Genomic DNA, 19,840 nt, shown 5'->3' with positions numbered 1-19,840 from the left:
AGTTCCTGAAACTCATGGTGCTTGCTTGAGCCTTTCTTTAACTCTACCTTTCTATCTTTTGTGTTTGTGAATCTGTGTAGTTCATTGAGTGAGGAGGACAGGCAGAGCTGTCTGCCGAGGACCAGATGTGTCTCTTCCTTCACTGCAGTTCTCTTGGCTTTTTGTTGACCTGTACTTATAAGGGATTTGACTAAACTCAGAGGAGAGGAAGTGGGGAGCCAACTGATGAGGATTTATTCTGGGTTCAAAAAAATTCTTAAAGGGAGAGAGGATATTCCTTATTGAGGATTGGATAGGGGTACTGCCCCAGCTTTTTCAGCTTAGCCTCACCAGGGTGAAAAATGGAGATCATATCAGGGTAGATAATCTCACCATTGGAGCTCTTGTTATCTGAGGAAACTTGAACACAGTAACCATAGTGGATTTGCCAAGAAGTGTGTGTTGTTTTATATTAACCTAATTAATTGAGGAACTTCTTTTTTAAGTTCTAGATATCTAGAAGTTATCTTTTCTAGATAAAAATATATATCAATTTTTGAGCTACTTATTGGTTACTAAGCAAGAATATAATTTTGATCCCTATTTCTTTGGGTTGGGCTTAATTAGAAGCATTTGAAAAAGGTGGCTCCCATTATTTTCTTTTTGATCTATTCGTATAATATTACTCCTAGAGCACTAACTTAAGATGAATTATTGATAAGTTGCTTTTCAGTTAATTTGAACAAATAGGAGATATCTCGAAGTGTAGTACTGTAGTTTGACTTACTGAATGAAATGGGATGCTATTGGAGGGAATGACATCTGACTTAATGCTTTAACAGTATCTCCTTGGCTGCTGTATAGAGAATAGTGTAGAAAGAAGAAGCCAGTTAAGAGACTGTGAAACACATGGTTAAATTTTAAATGTAGGTTGAAAGTAGGACTGATAGATGTTAGGCATCAACAACAGAAGGAATAATTACTATTAATTGGGAATGAGAGGACTGAAGGAACACATCCATTTTCTTCTTCTTCCTTCCTTTTTCTTTTTTTAGAAATAAGATTGGGAATCCACATTGATACATGTTAAATGCCTATTAGACATCCAGGTGGAGATGCTAATAGGTAATTCTGAGATACTCTTAGAGGTATGAGCTGGCAATCCCAACTTGGAAGTCACTCTTCTCTGTATTGACATTTATATTGTTTCTACATTTTGCAGTTACAAATAATGCTGCAGTAAATAATGTACAATGGTTCATATGTACTCTTGTATTGTTGAATGCACATCTTCGAGGTGTATTTCCTAAAGTGGAACCTCTGGGTCAAAAAGCAAATACATAGTTTTGTTAGATACTGCCAAAGTCTCTTCCAAAAGAGTTGAGCCCGACTTGCATTCTTCCCAGTGATATTTAGTAATGGTCACAGACATTTTAGTGATGGGAAAAATGATTATTAGTCACCAAGTATAGGTAATTCACTTCTTTTATAACAACTTCATTGAGATATAATTCACATAACATGCAGTTCACACATTTAAGGTATACAATTCATAGATGAAGTGTTCAAAATAGGCAAATTCATGAAGATAGAAAAATAGATTAGTGGTTATCTAGACTGAGCTTTGGGCTCATAGATTGTGGAGAGAAGAGGACTGACTGCTAATAGGATATGGATTTCTTGGGGGTGTGGCTTGATGAAAATGTTCTAAAATGGATAGTGATGATTTGATGGTTGCACAGGTGTGATTATACTAAAAACTATTGAATTGTACACATCTGAGTATAAATGGAATTTAAAGCCATGGGATCAGAGTGCATGTAGATGAAGAAGAGATCAAAAGACTGTGCATGTACTTCAGCATTTAGAAGTTAGGGTGATGAGCAAGAGGGACTTGAGAATGCATGTCCAGAAATACAGGAGGAAACCAGGCAAGTTTGGAAACATGGAAGGCAAATGAAGAGAGTTTTTCAAGGAAGAGGGGTTACTACCAGTGTTAAATGATTCTGATATATCAGTTAAGATGAGGATTGAGAGTTGACCACTTGATTTACAACTCCCGAAGAAGCAATTGTGGTAGAGTAGAGGGGACAAAAGTCTAGTGGGAGGGGATTTGGGAAAGAGGAAATAAAGTAAAGACAGCAAATATAGGTTCTTTACCCAAGAATTTTACTCTTGTAGGAAGGATAAAAAAGGGGTATAGCTGTGTGATGTTGGGGAGAGGTAAGTGGATTAAAAGCAATTTAAAATTTTTCATCTTTTTTAGGATTAAGTTAACAGCATGTTATATGATCATGAGAATGAGTCACGAGGAAGAAAAAGGAACTGATGATGTAAGGAGAGGGAGAATTGTTTGAGTAGGTCAGAGGAAGATGCATCAGGTGTACAGGTAGAGGGAATGGATTTACAGCTAAGCAAGGACAGGTCATAGGAAAAGGAGAGAAAATGATGTATGTGAGGTTATTAGTATGACTCCCATTTTAGAAATCTACATGAGTGAAATACTGTCATGGTCTTCATTTGACTACCTTTCTCTATGTGACTTTTATTAAATCTAGTAATAAATCTGTGATTGTCATGGTTAAAATTGATATTGAAAGGTGGGGAAGAGCTATAAAATGTTTATGCTTAGAGTTAAGAAAACTGTTCAAATACATTTAATTAAATAATTTTGCCCTTCAAACTAAGCCAGTACCTGTCTGGTGGTTCTATTAACTATCATTTGATGGACAAAAGTTTTAAGGTAATATTTGTAAATCAGCAAATCCTAACAGTCAGTTGTATATGATTAAGCCAATAAGTTTTATCATGTTCACTTAATAGTGACTGACTATGGATGTAGTATAAGTTTATTTTTAAAGTGTTTGCTATAGAATGGAAGGATTTTTTTTTTTATTGAAGTAATGATTTACAATGTTGTGTTAGTTTCTGGTGTACAGCAAAGTGATTTAGTGATTCAAATGAATATATGTATTCTTTTTCATATTATTTTCCATTATGGTTTATTATAGGACATTGAATGTAGTTCCCTGTGCTGTATAGTAGGACCTTGTAGTTTATCTGTTATATATATATAGTAGTTACATCTGCTAGTCCTAGACTCCCAATACAGCCCTCCTCTGCCCACCCTTCCTCCCGCAACCACAAGTCTGTTCTCTCTGTCTGTGAGTCTGTTTCTGTTTCATAGATAAGTTCATTGTGTCATATTTTAGATTCCACATATGAGTGATATCATGGTATTTGTCTTTCTCTTTCTGACTTACTTTCATTTAGTATGATAGTCTCTGGGTCTCTCCATGTAGCTGCAAATGGAATTATTTCATCTGTTTTTTTTTTATGACTCAGTAATAGCCACTATACATATATGTACATATACACACACACCCCCCCCAATAATTTCTTTATCCACTCATCTGTCGATGGACATTTAGGTTGTTCTCATATCTTGGCTGTTGGGAATAGTGCTGCTGTGAACATAGGGCAGCAAGTATCTTTTTGAGTTATATTTTGTCTGGATATATGCCTGGGATGGGATTGCTGGATCATGGGGCATTTATATTTTTAGTTTTTTGAAAAACCTCCATACTCTTAGAATGGAAGGAATCTTAAACTGCATCTCATTTGCAGATTCAATTTTTGTTTAATGTCCTGTAGACAGAAGAGTGAAATTGAATAGGAAAATTGAGATATAGACCCAAGACATACGGAAATTTAGTACATGATAAACCTGACATTTCAGAGAGGTAAAGGTGGACTTTTTAAGAAATGATTAATCATTTGGAAAAAGATAAAATTAAATTCATACCTCACATCATACAGAAAAATAAATTGCAAATGAACCAAAGATCTTAGTGTAAATGAGGAAGCCATATGAATACAAAAAGGAAACATGGATGGATTCTTCTGTAACCTGGGTAAAAAGAAGGTTTTCTATGACTCAGAATCCAGGAGCAAGAAAAGGAAAAACTGGTAAACTTGAGTTTATAAAAATTTAAAGTAAGACTTTTTGCACGGCAGAAAAACCCCACTAACCCACAAAGCCAAGAAGATACAAAACGTGGAGAAAATATGGATTATATATCATAGATAAAAGGCTAATATACCTCATGTAAAAATCAAATAGAAAACACGTAAAAGCCGTGGACAGATAGTTCTCACAGAAAGCTATAAAAATTTCCCTTAAACATTTGATAAGGTAATCACTCTCACTTAGAAATCTGAGTAAAACTGCACTGACATGCCAGTTTTCACCTGTGAGATGGACAGAAATTTAAAAGTACAAACACTCTTAGCTGTGAGGAAAGGGGTATTTTCATACTTTGGTGATGGTAATACAACTGGTATTTTGATACCACTGAACGCCCAGTTAGCATAGGATGACTCAAGAACTGGCTTCCTTGTGGAGCAAGAGAGTGAGGGAAGAGGAGTCCGTTAGCTAAGGCACTTCAGGACATAGATTTAACCACTTAACTAGATCCCTTTTCCTCTTTTTCCCACAAATCCCTGAAGTCAGAAGGAGGTGGGAATTGTGGTCCCCTTCCTTTCTGGGCCTCAAAACTATGATCTCTCTCACTAAGACTGGCTTTTGAGATGCTAAAGACAAGTTAAAGGACAAAAATTATCCTTTCCCAAGATAGTAGTGGGACTACAACATGGGAAATGTTTTTGATTGTAGGGGAGTGAATATTCACTAACTCTGTGTTGTTCCATTGGTAGCAAGTAATGGGGCTCTTTCAGTAAGTGAATTCATCAGGCATGTGAGAGCAAAGGTCAGGTCATTGGAAAGGCCAAAATTATTTCGATAACTTAATAATCCTCATTAACTGTCATTGCATAAGCCATGTATTTTATATATGTATTAGATGTCATATATATTAAATGTTACCACATTTAGAATTATTTTGTTTGTGCTAGCTATTAGAGGGTTTTTCTGTGGCGGCACAGTGGTAAAGAATCTGCCTGCCAGTGCAGGAGACCCAGGAAATGTCGGTTTGATTGCTGGGTCAGGAAGATCCCCCTGAAAGAGGAAATGGCAACCCACTCCAGTATTCTTGCCTGAAAGATCCCATGGACAGAGGAGCCTGGTGAGCTACAGTCCATAGGGTCACAAAAAGTCGGACACAACTGAGAGACTGAGCACATACGCAGTTATTAGAACTGGAATAGATGGTGATGTGGCAGTTGATAATAACATTGTGCTCAGTTGTGTCTGACTCTGTGACCCCATGGACTGTAGCCCACCAGGCCCCTCTGCCCATGAAATTTCCCAGGCAAGAATACTGGAGTGGGTTGCCATTTCCTACTCCAGGGGCTCTTCCCAGCTCAAGGATTGAACCCCTGTCTCTTTCGTCTTCTCCATTGGTGGCAGATTCTTAACCACTCGGACCACCTGGGAAGCCCAGTAATAAGTCAAACTGAGTTATCCTGTTGGTGAGAATATAAAATGGTACAAGCTGCCTTGAAAATCAGCGTGGCCATTCTTCAAAATGTTAATCCTAGAGTTACCATATGACCCAACAGTTCTGCTCCTAAGTGCATACCCAAGACAGTTGAAAACATGTCCACTCAAAAACTTGTAGAAGTGTTTGTATCAGCATTGTTTATAGTAGTCAAAAAGAAAAGGTAAGCCAAATGTTTGCTGACTGGTGATTATAGGTATTGTATACCGTGTAATGGAGAATTAATTGGCCATAAAAATGAAGTAATGATGTATGCTACAACATGGCTGAACCTGGAAAACATGACAAATAACAGAAGCCAGTTATAAAAGATCACATATGATTCCATTTCTATGAAATGTCTAGAATAGGCAACTCTATAAAGCTAGAAAATAGATTAGTAGTTACCTAGGCCATGAGGGGTGGCGGGAGTAGTTTGAAGGAGGAAGGGGACCGACTACTAATGGATTTGGGTTTCTTGAGGGTCTTGTGTGGCAAAAATGTTTTAAAAATTACAGTGGTGATTTGATGGTTGCACAGCTATGAATATACTGAAAACTTTTGAATTGGAAACTTTAAATGTGAATTGTGAAGTATGTGAGTTATATCTTAGTGAAGTTGTTAGGAAAGAAGTGAATTATCTATACTTAGTAACTAATAAGTTTTTTTCCGCATCACTAAAATGTCTGTGACCCATTCCTATATACATTGCTGGTGAGAATGCAAATTGGCACAACTGTTTTGAAAGGGGCTTTGGCAGTATCCTATTTACATTTTGACCCAGCAATTCTACTTCTGGAAATCGACCCTGAAGATTTGCTTCCAGCAATATAAGAGTGCATGTGGACAAGATTATTCGTTGCAGCATTATTTATAAATCGTAAAATAGTGAAAACAAAATGCCTATGTATAAACGAACAAGGAAACCTCTATAAATTGATATGGATTGATTTTTAGGATTATATGGTTAAGTGCCACAAGCAAAGTACAAATGAGCATCTATATTATATTACCTTATATAAGAAAGAAGGCAGGATAGGAAATTACACTTATCTGCAAATGAAATACAGGAAAGATAACCCAGAAACTACAGACACAATGAATAGGAACAGGGTGGAAAAAATGGGGAATGGTGGTGGGATTAAAGGAATGGAGGAGATTGTGACATTACTGAGTACACTTTTTTGTATTTTTCTGAGTTTTGGAACTATACCAGTATTTCACATGTTTGTAAAAAAAAATTTATAAAGTTAGAGGGAAAAAAGCGAAAACAAAAATGGGCTAAAACAGAAACAAATGAACTCAACTGGATTTCAAAAGAATTACATAATTACTTGTGATTTGGTGTGGGGGCAACTTTTGAACTTTTGAACACAGTATTTGCACTGTATGGCCTAAAGGCTGAAGACCCAGAGACCTCTTAAAAAATACCCAGTTTATAGGCTTTCGTTTTTCATGCAGAGCTATGGGTTAACAAATCCAAAACTACTTTCTTTGTATACCAGGGTCGAGTACATGGTAAATAAATATTTTGTGAGTAATAGAAGCCAGATTTCTTATTGTTGGAGGAGGGAGTTTTAAATATGCAAAGTAAGAAGGCTAGAAGGAAAGGATCTCATGGTGTTTGATTGGAACTTGAAGTACAGATAACCTCATCTTTCTTTCTTCCATCCATCCGTCCATCCATGTATAAAAATAATTATAGATGAGACAGGGTTGTGTGTGTATGAGTGAGTGTATGTCTATGAATATGTGTGTATATGTGTATATATTAATTTAATTCATACTCTTCTATATCAACCCTTTGTATAAATCTGCTTCCTAGATGATTTTAGTCAGTAATTTTATCACTGATTAAACTTGCTAGGTAGAATATTATAAAAAAAATCATTTAGATGCTCTCTTTGTTTTTGAAGTTTGGCCATTTACAGAATGTATTTGTTAAATACATTTGCTAAAAACATTAGACTTCTAGCTGTTTAATTTTGATTCATAGGGACCTCCTTGAAATATATTTAGTTTAATTTTGTAAATGTCCCCCTAAATTTTCCTTTAAGAAAATGTTTGCAATATTAATAAAATGTTAGTAAAGAACCTCCCGTAATACACATCTCTAGTATGTACAAATAGGAAACGTGTCTAGCAGTCTTCACTGATTAATAGATTGAGTTCATTTCAACATTTGGATTTATGTACTAGCATGTAGCAAGGAGAGATCAGAAAGCCTTCCTCAGTGATCAGTGCAAAGAAATAGAGGAAAACAACAGAATGGGAAAGACTAGAGATCTCTTCAAGAAAATTAGAGATACCAAGGGAACATTTCATACAAAGATGGGCTCAATAAAGGACAGAAATAGTAGGTACCGGAGAAGGCAATGGCACCCCACGCCAGTACTCTTGCCTGGAAAATCCCATGGACGGAGGAGCCTGGTAGGCTGCAGTCCATGGGGTCGCTAAGAGTTGGATACGACTGAGCGACTTCACTTTCACTTTTCCCTTTCATGCATTGGAGAAGGAAATGGCAACCCACTCCAGTGTTCTTGCCTGGAGAATCCCAGGGACGGGGGAGCCTGGTGGGCTGCCGTCTGTGGGGTCACACAGAGTCGGACATGACTGAAGTGACTTAGCAGTAACAGAAGCAGAAGATATTAAGAAGAGGTGGCAAGAATACACCATAAAGATACAAAAAAGATCTTTATGACCAAGATAATCACGATGATGTGATCATTCACACTCACCTGGAGCCAGACATCCTGGAATGTGAAGTCAAGTGGGTCTTAGGAAGCATCAACTACGAACAAAGCTAGTGGAGGTGATGGAATTCCAGTTGAGCTATTTCAAATTCTAAAAGATGATGCTGTGAAAGTGCTGCACTCAATATGCCAGCACATTTGGAAAACGCAGCAGTGGCCACAGAACTGGAAAAAGTCAGTTTTCATTCCAATCCCAAAGAAAGGCAATGCCAAAGAATGCTCAAACTAACACACAATTGCACTCATCTCACACGCTAGTAAAGTAATGCTCAAAATTCTGCAAGCCAGGCTTCAGCAATACGTGAACCGTGAACTTCCTGATGTTCAAGCTGGTTTTAGAAAAAGCAGAGGAACCAGAGATCAAATTGCCAACATCCGCTGGATCATGGAAAAAGCAAGAGAGTTCCAGAAAAACATCTATTTCTGGTTTATTGACTATGCCAAAGCCTTTGACTGTGTGGATCACAATCAACTGTGGAAAATTCTGAAAGAGTTGGGAATACCAGATTACCTGATCTGCCTCTTGAGAAACCTGTATGCAGGTCAGGAAGCAACAGTTAGAACTGGACATGGACCAGCAGACTGGTTCCAAATAGGAAAAGGAGTACCTCAAGGCTGTATATTGTCACCCTACTTATTTAACTTATATGCAGAGTACACCATGAGAAATACTGGGCTGGAGGAAGCACAAGCTGGAATCAAGATTGCTGGGAGAAATATCAATAACCTCAGATATGCAGATGACACCACCCTTATGGCAGAAAGTGAAGAAGAACTAAAGAGCCTCTTGATGAAAGTGAAAGAGGAGAGTGAAAAAAGTTGGCTTAAAGCTCAACATTCAGAAAACTAAGATCATGGCATCTGGTCCCATCACTTTATGGCAAATAGATGGGGAAATAGTGTCAGACTTTATTTTCGGGTGCTCCAAAATCAGTGCAGATGGTGATTGCAGCCGTGAAATTAAAAGACGCTTACTCCTTGGAAGGAAAGTTATGACCAACCTAGACTGCATATTAAAAAGCAGAGACATTACTTTGCCAACAAAGGTCCATCTAGTCAAGGCTGTGGTTTTTCCAGTAGTCATGTCTGGATGTGAGAGTTAGACTGTGAAGAAAGCTGAGCGCCGAAGAATTGATGCTTTTGAACTGTGGTGTTGGAGAAGACTCTTGAGAGTCCCTTGGACTGCAGGGAGTTCCAACCAGTCCATCCTAAAGATCAGTCCTAGGTGTTCATTGGCAGGACTGATGTTGGAAGCTGAAACTCCACTACTTTGGCCACCTCGTGCGAAGAGCTGACTCATTTGAAAAGACCTTGATGCTGGGAAAGATTGAGGGCAGGAGGAGAAGGGGACGACAGAGGATGAGATGGTTGAATGGCATTACTGACTCAATGCACATGGTTTTGGGTAGACTCCAGGAGTTGGTGATGGACAGGGATGCCTGGTGTGCTGCAGTTTATGGGGTCACAAAGAGTCGGACACAACTGAGTGACTGCACTGAACTGAACTAGCATGTAGCTCATGGCATGCTCTAATAATTAGGATATGGTAATAGTAAAATATTAGCAATCAACATGTTTTTATCTATAGTTGACAAAATGTAGGCTTAAGAATTAAAACTGTATTGGAGTCATTGGATTTGCTAGTGAACACCATATTTAAAGTATATAGTTACCATTGTATAATTATTAAATATAATCATAACCTTATACTTTGTTTATAACCATAATCCTATACTTTGAGGAAGAAAATATGTGTGAATCTTAGGTAGTTTAATAATTATTAATTATGTTATAATTGAATTTTCTTTTGGTGATTTCAAATTATTAGAATCTCATCCCGAAAAAATCAAATTACATAACAAAGTATGTCTTGCTCTATAGCTGGTGTGAATATATTAAAAAAGAAAATATTGTAAAACCCCAAACTAACTTTTTGTTTACTGCTATATAATTTGAGGCAGTTCTAGGCATTTATGGCAGACAGCTGACACATAACCAATTACAAGTAGCAATTTTGATAAAAATTTAGAATTAGGTTTTTTAAAAAGAATTCTCTTTGCATCTAAATTGAAGCCTCTACATATTCTTTCTCACTAAAAATAGTCAGAGATACTTGGAAAAAATGGCTAGTTTTGTATTTGAAGCAGGGAATGCGCAAGATAAACCTGGAACATCTTGTTATACCAGGTAATAAGGAAGGTTAAAGACTACTGAAATCTTGTCAGAAAGACTCCCATGGGCTGAAAATGGAACAGTTTGAGCTTTAATAATTTCTACAGTGGTTTGAGACACAACATATATGTTTAAATACAAGATTCATAATGACTTTTTAAAAAATTACTAGTTATACTGTTGGGGATACTGTTGAACCAGTCATTGTTTTAAAAGTTGAAAGAATTCCTTATCCTGTCTTTCCTTTGAGAACTGTACCCTTAGGCAACTACATAGATGATGAGGGGGAAATTTATTTTTGTAGAACTATTCTAGCTAACAAATGGGAAAGAAATTATGAAATTAGAGTATCATCACTTTGTAAACCTTGGTAAGTTAATGAATGTAAGCATTAAATATCATGGATTTTAACACTACCAGAGAAAAGCAGCCAGAACATTTGCCTCTTGATGTAAAACAAAATACTACCCATGAAAAACTCTTGCCCTTGCCAGAAAGGATTGAACTACAATCTGATCAAGCATCTAAATTCTACTACTGATTTATGGAAAATACAGAAGAAAATGTTAAATACTAATAGCAACTCCTTGCTGGATATAATCAGAAAAATCCAGCCTGTAGAAAGCTGCTGCTGCTATGTCGCTTCAGTCGTGTCCGACTCTGTGCAACCCCATAGAGGGCAGCCTACCAGGCTCCCCTGTCCCTGGGATTCTGTAGGAATAACAGTGGGGTGGGTTGCCATTTCCTTCTCCAATGGATGAAAGTGAAAAGTGAAAGTGAAGTCGCTCAGTCATGTCCAACTCTTCGCGACCCCATGGACTGCAGCCCACCAGGCTCCTCCGTCCATGGGATTTTCCAGGCAAGAGTACTGGAGAGGGGTGCCATTGCCTTCTCCGTATAGAAAGCTACAAAATAACAAAAAATTTTTTTCCTCTCCTCCCCAAATCTCAAAGAACAAACAGGAGGGGACACATTTAAAAATTAAAGTCAAATAAAATTAAAAATTCAGATCCTCTGTTTTCTTTAGCCATGTTTCAAGTGCTTAACCAGCCATATGTGACTCATGGCTACCGTATCAGACATGGCAGGGATGAAAAATTTCCATCTTTGCAGAAAGTTCTGTTGCATAGTTGTATTAATTTCCTAGGGCTTCGAAATAAATCAGCACAATCTGGGTAACTAAAATTACAGAAGTTTATTCCCTGACAGTTCTGGAGGCCTGAAGTTCAAAATTAAGGTGTTGGTAGAGCTGTACGCCCTCTGAAGGTTCTAGGGGCTTATCCGTCTTTGCCTCTTCCCCCTTCTGATGGCTTTCTAATGTTTTTGGTTTGTGGCAGCATATTTACCCTTTCTCTTTTAAGGACACCAGTCATTGGATTTTAGAGCCTACTCTTAAATCTAGGATGATCTTGAGATCCTTAATTACTTCTTCAAAGACCCTATTTCCAAACAAGGTCATGTTTGCAGATACTGGGTGTTAGAATTTGAACATAAGTTTTTTTAAGAGACAGAATTTTAATCTACTACAACAAGACTACTAAACATTAAAAGGGACTTAAGACATATTGAACAGTTACAGTGTTTGGACTCTTTGGATTCTGATGCAAGGAAACATTATAAAATTAAAAATTATGAAATGAGGGAATTCCCTGGCAGTCCAGAGGTTAGGATACCACTCTTCCACTGCTGGGGTCATGGGTTCGATCCCTGGTATGGGAACTAAGATCCTGCATGCCATGTGGTATGACAAAGGGGGGAAAATGTCACTTCAAAAAACTGTATAAAAATTATGAAATGATTGTGCATTTGGATAATGAATATCCAGATTTTTAATGAATAATTAAATTTTGTTAGCGCTTTTATGAGTAGTAATAGTGTTTAATCCTTTTTAAAGAAAGAACTTTTATTGTTTAGAAGTAGAGCAATATTTACAGTTGAGATGAAATGATATATTGGAAAATTTTCAAAATAATGCAAGAATGAGGAAATGAATAGGTTATGGATCAGGGGCTGCAAGCAGTCACCCAGTTAGCTTACAGCCTGCTTTTGTAAATAAGGTTCTATTGGAACAAAGTTATGCCAATTCAAGTACATATGGCCTATAGCTACTTTTGTGCTATAAAGGCAGAACTGAGTACTTTGAAAAGAGACCCATGGGCCTTGGAAAACTGAAAACATGCACTGTGTGACATTTCTGGACCCCTGCCTGGTATAGTTCAAAAGAGGTAGACAATGAATTGATAATAGTTAAAGCTGTCTCTTTTTTGTATATGTTTGAAATGTCCCATAATATATTAAATTTTCTGTGTTTCTCTGATTTGAGAGTAAGAAAGAACTATGTCTTAAAAAAAAGAAAAACTCAAAGGAAAGTATGTAAATATTTTATTCCAGAAAAAGTTCTGTTTGTGATTTTTTAAAATTTAAATTTATTTATTTTAATTAGAGGCTAATTACTTTACAATATTGTATTGGTTTTGCCATACATCAACATGAATCTGCCACGAGTGTACACGTGTTCCCCATCTTGAACCCACCTCCCACTTCCCTCCCTGTACTATCCCTCTGGGTCATCCCAGTGCCCCAGCCCCAAGCATCCTGTATCCTTGTGATAGTTCATCTTTGAGGTATGAAATGACTATGGTAAAAAGATAACATTTGTTCAGTCTGACTGTTGGAAACATGCATCTCACATTATTTTGTGTTTATCTGTATGTGAAAATATTTTAATTAAAAAAGCCAAACTCACATGTTATAAATGTAAGTTAAAATGTGTAAGGGCAAACTAAACATTTGAGAAAGAATTTATAATATATAACAGCAGTTTGAGAGCCTTAATATATACACATCCTTTATAGATTTCCAAGAAAAAAGAATCTCCCTGTTAGAAAAATTAGAAAAGGACACATATAGTATTTGCCAATAAAGGCAGTTGGGCAATGTGCATATGGGAAAAATAGTTTAAAAAAGAGAGAGACCATAAGGAGAAAAGTTAATTAAAAAATATACACCGTTAAGATTAAAAAAATATATACGTAAATATAAAATCTCTCACCACTATATATGGGGAGGGAGGAGAACTATGTATGTATATGGAGAAAGTTAAATTTGTAGCTTTGCTGTTTTTTGTGTATTTTGGCCAGTCAGGTTGTTTTGAAAGTAATATTTTAGGGTCAGTTGAAATTTCTAAAGTTTAACAAGTGAAGAAAGGGTATACAGTCTATTTTTCATTATTGAGTTTGTTGGTCAACAGAAATTTCTGTTCATGTTTAACCTCTTGTGTATGCTGATTGTTGAAATACTTCTCTAGAGGTTCTTAAACTTTAGCACATATCATAGTCACCTAGAGGGCTTGTTCTATAACATGACTCTTGACCTCATCCCCAGAGGTTTTGATTCATTGGGTTAGGGATGGGGCAAAGGATTTGCATTTGTAACAAGTTCCCCTGTGAGCTGATACTGCTGATTTTGAGGGACCACACTTTAATAATTGCTGCTGTACAGTGAAGAGAAAAGAGAAGGAAAGGAAAAAAAGATATTTGTATATAGCAACTATATACAGAGGATTGATTTCAGTATCTTATAATGTCTTTGATACACAAGGTGTTATGATCAATTGAATATACAGTATATGGAAAACATTCCTTTTTTTTTTAAGAGAATTCATTTGAAGCCTTAAGCTTTGTATGTGTACCATAGCTTTGGTATGTAGGTGATGATTTCATTGATTTAGGCCTAACTTTTTTGAACAATACTAAGCTTTAAAAATTTTTTTGAAGTATAGTTGATTTATTAATACAATGTTGTGTTAATTACTGCTGTGCAGCAAAGTGATTCAGATGTGGGTATATGTATACATATACACACATTATTTTTTAAAATCTTCTCCATTATGGTTTATCATAGGATATTGAATATAGTCCTCTGTGCTATACAGTAGGATCTTGTTTATCCGTTCTATATGTAATAGCTTACATCTGCATCTACATTCTACTGATATAAAATTAAACAGGCAAAGCAAAACACTACATATTTCTCTTTTTTTAATATAAATTTATTTATTTTAATTGGAGGCTAATTACTTTACAATATTATATTGGTTTTGCCATACATCAACATGAATCTGCCACAGGTGTACACGTGTTCCCCATCCTGAATCCCCCTCCCACCTCCCTCCCCGTACCATCCCTCTGGGTCATCCCAGTGCACCAGCCCCAAGCATCCTGTATCATGCATCGAACCTGGACTGGCGATTTGTTTCATGTATGATATTATACATGTTTCAATGCCATTCTCCCAAATCATCTCACCTTCTCCCTCTCCCACAGAGTCCAAAAGACTGTTCTATACATCTGTGTCTCTTTTGCTGTCTCGCATACAGGGTTATCGTTACCATCTTTCTAATTTCCATATATATGCATTAGTATACTGTATTGGTGTTTTTCTTTCTGGCTTACTTCACTCTGTATAATAAAACACTACATTTTTAGGTAAATATATTTGGTAAAGTTATTTTAAAAGCAAGGGAATGATAAAGCTAATTTCAATATTGTAGTTACCTCCCAAGGGAAGGTATTTATACTCCATTATTTGTATTTCTTACCTTATTTATATGGTGTAAATACTTAAAAAAAATAATATTCAGTAAGAATAATTAAATCCTAAAGTAAAATGCTCTATTTCCTTCAAACAGGAAAAAAATAGGAAAAAAAGTCTTGAGAAGAATAAGACTCCCTTAAACTCTCAGTTGGGTCTGCCAAATACCCTAGGCTGGCACTGTATGTTAGAATTTCTGCAGTGATGAAAATTTTAAAATTCTTTGTTAAATGTGCTTAATAAGCGCTTGAAATGTGGCTAGTACAACTGAGGCAGTGCTTTAAAATTTAATTATTTGAAATTTATATTTAAATAGACTCATGTGACTGATGTTTACCATATTATTGCAACAGACAGTTTAGCACATGGTTTAGCTCTTGATTTAATACTCTGTTAATAAATCTTCTATAGAATATTCAGTGTTTGGTTTGCTGACATTTTGCTTAGGTCACTGGTTTTTGTCTATTATCTTGTGTGCTTTGACTCATGCTTCTTGTGTTGAATGGTAGCAGTTTGATTTACTTCTCTTGTGCCTTATATTCCAAAAATTGAGTCTTCAGGATCGGAAGCTCCTGATCTAAAGTTTATTGAAAACATAGTATTTTATTAGTTATAATGTGTTTTGAAAGTTTCATAGGTTGTTATTTTTAATATCAGAATTTTGTGACTTGATATTCTGTTGATTTCTATTTAAAATATTAATCCATTGACTTTTCTGAGCCCCAAACAAAATTCTTTTTATTTTGTAACTTGAGTTATTCAGTAAATATTACTTGTTATGAACCATGCATTCTTGAGAATTGGGGAATAATAGAGGAAATAGACTCTGACTTATGATGTGAGCGTATTTGGTAGTATTTTTAGAAAGCAAGCACAGTGTGCTTGAGAGAAACGCTGGATAGTCATATACTGGAGGAATGAGAATAAGATAGTATATGACCAGGAAGAGACCAAACAAAAATGTTTATATATTTTTATTTTGTTATTTTGTCACTTGATGGTAATGGAAATTGTACATCAAAATTCTTAACAGTGTTCCTGTTACTGTATAAATGTGATTTTTTAATTCACCAAAGGACTTGTAATACAGAAAGAACTTATAACCAAATATCTGACAACTCAATTTTTTAAAAAAATAAGGCAAAATTATCTAAAACTACACTACATCAAAGAAGATACATCAGTGGCCAACAGTACTTGTAAATATGTTCAGTGTCATTAACATTGATATCAGAGAAATGCAAATTAAAACCACAGTGAATCACTCTATAATCAGTTAGAATGACTAAATTAAAACAACAATAAATCATAATACCAAATATGGCTGTGTTGTGTCAAATAGAAATGAAAAATAATCTAGACACCTTAGGAAAACAGCTTAACATTTTCTTACAAATTCAACATACACTTACATATAACCCAACATTCCCACTCCCTGGAATTCATCCAAGAGAAATGAAACGTGTATATACATTTTTTTTTTTTTTGGAGAATCATCATGGAGGACTTATTCATATTAATACCAAATGGAAAACCATCCAAATATTTATCAACTGGCAAGCAGTTTTTAAAAATAATACAGATAACTCACATCTACATAAAGGAAATGTACTCAGCAATCAAACAAAATATTGATAAGCATGTACATGATTACATATCAAAAGCATTAAGCCAGTTGAAGTAAAACACTACATACTGATTCCTTCTGTATGAAACGTCTCTGTCCTAACGATAGTTATTGATTCTACCTATTTAGTGTTACACGTTAGTCCTCATGTTTCATCCTTGGTTGAAAGCTTATTATAGTAATAGGTGGTATCCAAATATCTGAAACCTGTCATGAAATGCTTAGAAGTGAATCTGTTTTCTCTGTCCGTTTGGAGCCAATAGCATCCTTGATTCAGATTCCCCAGATGGATGTCTGCTTTTTGCTCTTGTTCCTTTTACAGACCAGCTTCCTTTACTTATTTATCACTTTGCCCAAATTCACAATATCTGTAACTTAAGTACTGCCTTTATATCTGACTTTTGGGTCCAGTTCACAAGAAAGAACATTTTATTATTAATAAGCCAGTGGATTGACTAGTCACAGATTAGTCACCCCTGTCTCATCTAGTTGGGATTAGGGAATGTGATCGTTGACTGGTATGGCTGCCTATGCTGCACATTTATCTGAGTGGAATTTGTGATGTTATATTATACAAGTAATTAAATAAATTCTCCATATGTTAGGTTTCTTTGATTACCTTTATGTATGTTCATTAACATATTTTTTTAAGTACTTATAAAAATATACAATGACAGGTGATGGTACTACAAAGATGACTAGAGGCAGGTATAATCCTTGCCCCCAAGGAGTTATAGTCCTAGTGGAACTAAGGGAATGGGAGTGACACATAAACAATAAAAATGATGTAATACAGTGATAATAAGTAGGTAACTGATACAAGTAGACTACTTAATAGTCATATCAAGTAAGGATGTAGAGTTGGATTTCTGTCCCTGCAATAAACAGTGTGACCTTGAGTAAGTTTCTTAAAATATCAAAGTGCCAGTCTTTAAAAAGAGAGTGACGCACAATTTCATTGTGTCACCCCAGAATAATATACATGAAAGTGTGAAGTGTAACAAAAATGTTATAATTGTTTTATTGAACTATTTCATTACCTTCAGTTTTAGTGTAATCTAGTAATTTTTGAAAGACTAATCTTTTTTTTTTCTGCTGCTGTAACCTTGGAGGATATGTCATCTTTTTGAAACTTGACTTTTGCTTTCTTTTTCATGTGGATGTAAATTTTGTTGTGAATTTTAATGTATTGCCTTTTCCATATTACTTGCTGATCTCTTAGTTCTTCTGATAGGTATTTTGCTATTTTGTCAGGCTCTTTCCTTGTATATTCTTTTGCCTTTCTGTATTTTTACTTTTCTCTTTGAATTTAACATTTTACTTTTGATACAAATATTTGAAGCTCTACTTTTATACATAAGCATTCTTTGTGTATAGTATTTCTACTAAGTTGCTTTATTTTTTAAAATCAATATTGTTGCTATTGTTTTGTATTAACTCAAGTTTATATTGATGTATCATTATTAATTGATTAGTCAGGAGTAAAGGCATCTGTTACTTGTGTCATTGTGAATCTGTGTATTTTTCCTCCCAACTCAACTACAGGTTTTATATTTTAGAAATCAGATATTTTTATGCTTTCAAGTTACATTACTTTCTGTAGTTTACTCTGTTGGGAAATATGAAAACGATTATTTTGTTTTTCATTTGAGGCAGGTACATGCCACTGATTGGAAGTCATGTGTGTGTGCATGCTAAGTCATTTCAGTCGTGTTGGCTTCTTCGTGACCCTGTAGACTGTAGCCCACCAGGCTCCTCTGTCCTTGGGATTCTCCAGGCAAAAATACTGGAGTGGGTTGCCATTCCCTTTTCCAGGGGATCTTCTGACCCAGGAATTGAACCTACATCTCTTACATCTCCTGCATTGGCAGACATGTTCTTTACCCACTAGTGCCAGGTGTCTTGTATTATTAAATAATCACTTACATTGGATGGCTACTGTATTGGATAATTGGCATTTTACATTGACAGCTTTCAGCTAAATTAGCTCTTCAAAAAGGTGACTGATAAATATATGTTATTTATTTATTACATGTATCTTGTGTAATGAATGATACAGTATAGTTAAGGGGTCTAGAATTTAAACAGTGGCATTCAGTGATATGAAAAAAGCATATAAATTTTTCTTTTGCAGTACTGAAAATGTCATTTGTAAAGTAATATATACACACACATGCATACGGAAAGTGAAAAAATATAAATAAGCAAAAATAAGAAAATTAAAAACACCATATTCCCATCACCTAGAGATGACATAGTTAATACTTTAGTGTTCTTCTAGATATTCTTCTGTGTGTATATATGTATACTTGTATTTCTTTACTGGTAATATATTATTTTGTACATGTTCTTTTAATATATGCTTTTTTATGTTAATTTCTGCTTTTCCATATCAGCAGATTTTTATTTTACCTAATCCATGCTCGTATTTTTCAGTTTATTCTAAACTGTTATTTGCAGTTGATCTGTTCAAACCAGGTCCAATCCAGAATAACTATTCAGGTCTTTTACATCTAGCCCAGCACTGCCCACTGCCACCACACACACACCTTTTTCTTGGCGCTGACTTTCTGATTGGCCATTGCTTTGGTTGTGCATGTCTCTTTTGTTGGGGACGGGTGGGCAGGTGAGGTGGCGTGTTTAGTTGTGTCCTGTTGGTGTTGTTTAGATTATTCCTCTATATCCTGTATCTTTTTAATTTTTTTCAGCTCTCTATATCTTGTATTTTAAGTAAGCTCATAATTTTAAATTTAACTACAATATAAACTCCTCTTCTCAATAATCTTTTAACCAGATCAGTATGGTAACTACAAATATTGAATGATTTTTGTCCTTATCTTCCTTTTTGTTCAAAGACTAGAAGAGTTTTCATGAATTACCTATGTACACATTTCTTAAATTATGGGAAATTAATAAAAGGAAATCTAGATTTACTTAGGTCCACAAATATTATTATCTTTGTGCTAGTCCGTTCAACTCCTTGTGACTCTATGGACTGTAGCCCTTCAGGCTTCTCTGTCCATGGGATTCTCCAGGCAAGATTACAGGAGTGGGTTGCCATTCCTTTCTCCAGGGGATCTTCCCGACCCAGGGATCGAACCTGTCTCTTAGATCTCTTGCATTGGCAGGTGGATTCTTGACCACGAGCGCCACCTGGGAAGCCATTATTATCTGTAGCCTGTGATAATCTACTTGAGTATAAATTCAAGTTATCTCTAGGGTTTTCTTTAAAAATACTTAATAAAACATTTAAAATAATGTTTTCTTTAAAAAGGAAA

At 35.6% G+C, this 19,840-nt stretch overlaps 1 protein-coding gene across 7 annotated transcripts in view; it reads left to right on the top strand.

Annotated features, from left to right (window-relative positions):
• Positions 1-19,840, top strand: part of TCF12 (transcription factor 12) — a 393,332-nt gene that overhangs the window by 43,750 nt on the left and 329,742 nt on the right.

This window comes from Bos taurus, chromosome 10 (genome assembly GCF_002263795.3).
Source record: "Bos taurus isolate L1 Dominette 01449 registration number 42190680 breed Hereford chromosome 10, ARS-UCD2.0, whole genome shotgun sequence".
Taxonomy (NCBI): domain Eukaryota; kingdom Metazoa; phylum Chordata; class Mammalia; order Artiodactyla; family Bovidae; genus Bos; species Bos taurus.
This window is presented reverse-complemented; position numbering and strand designations above follow the sequence as displayed.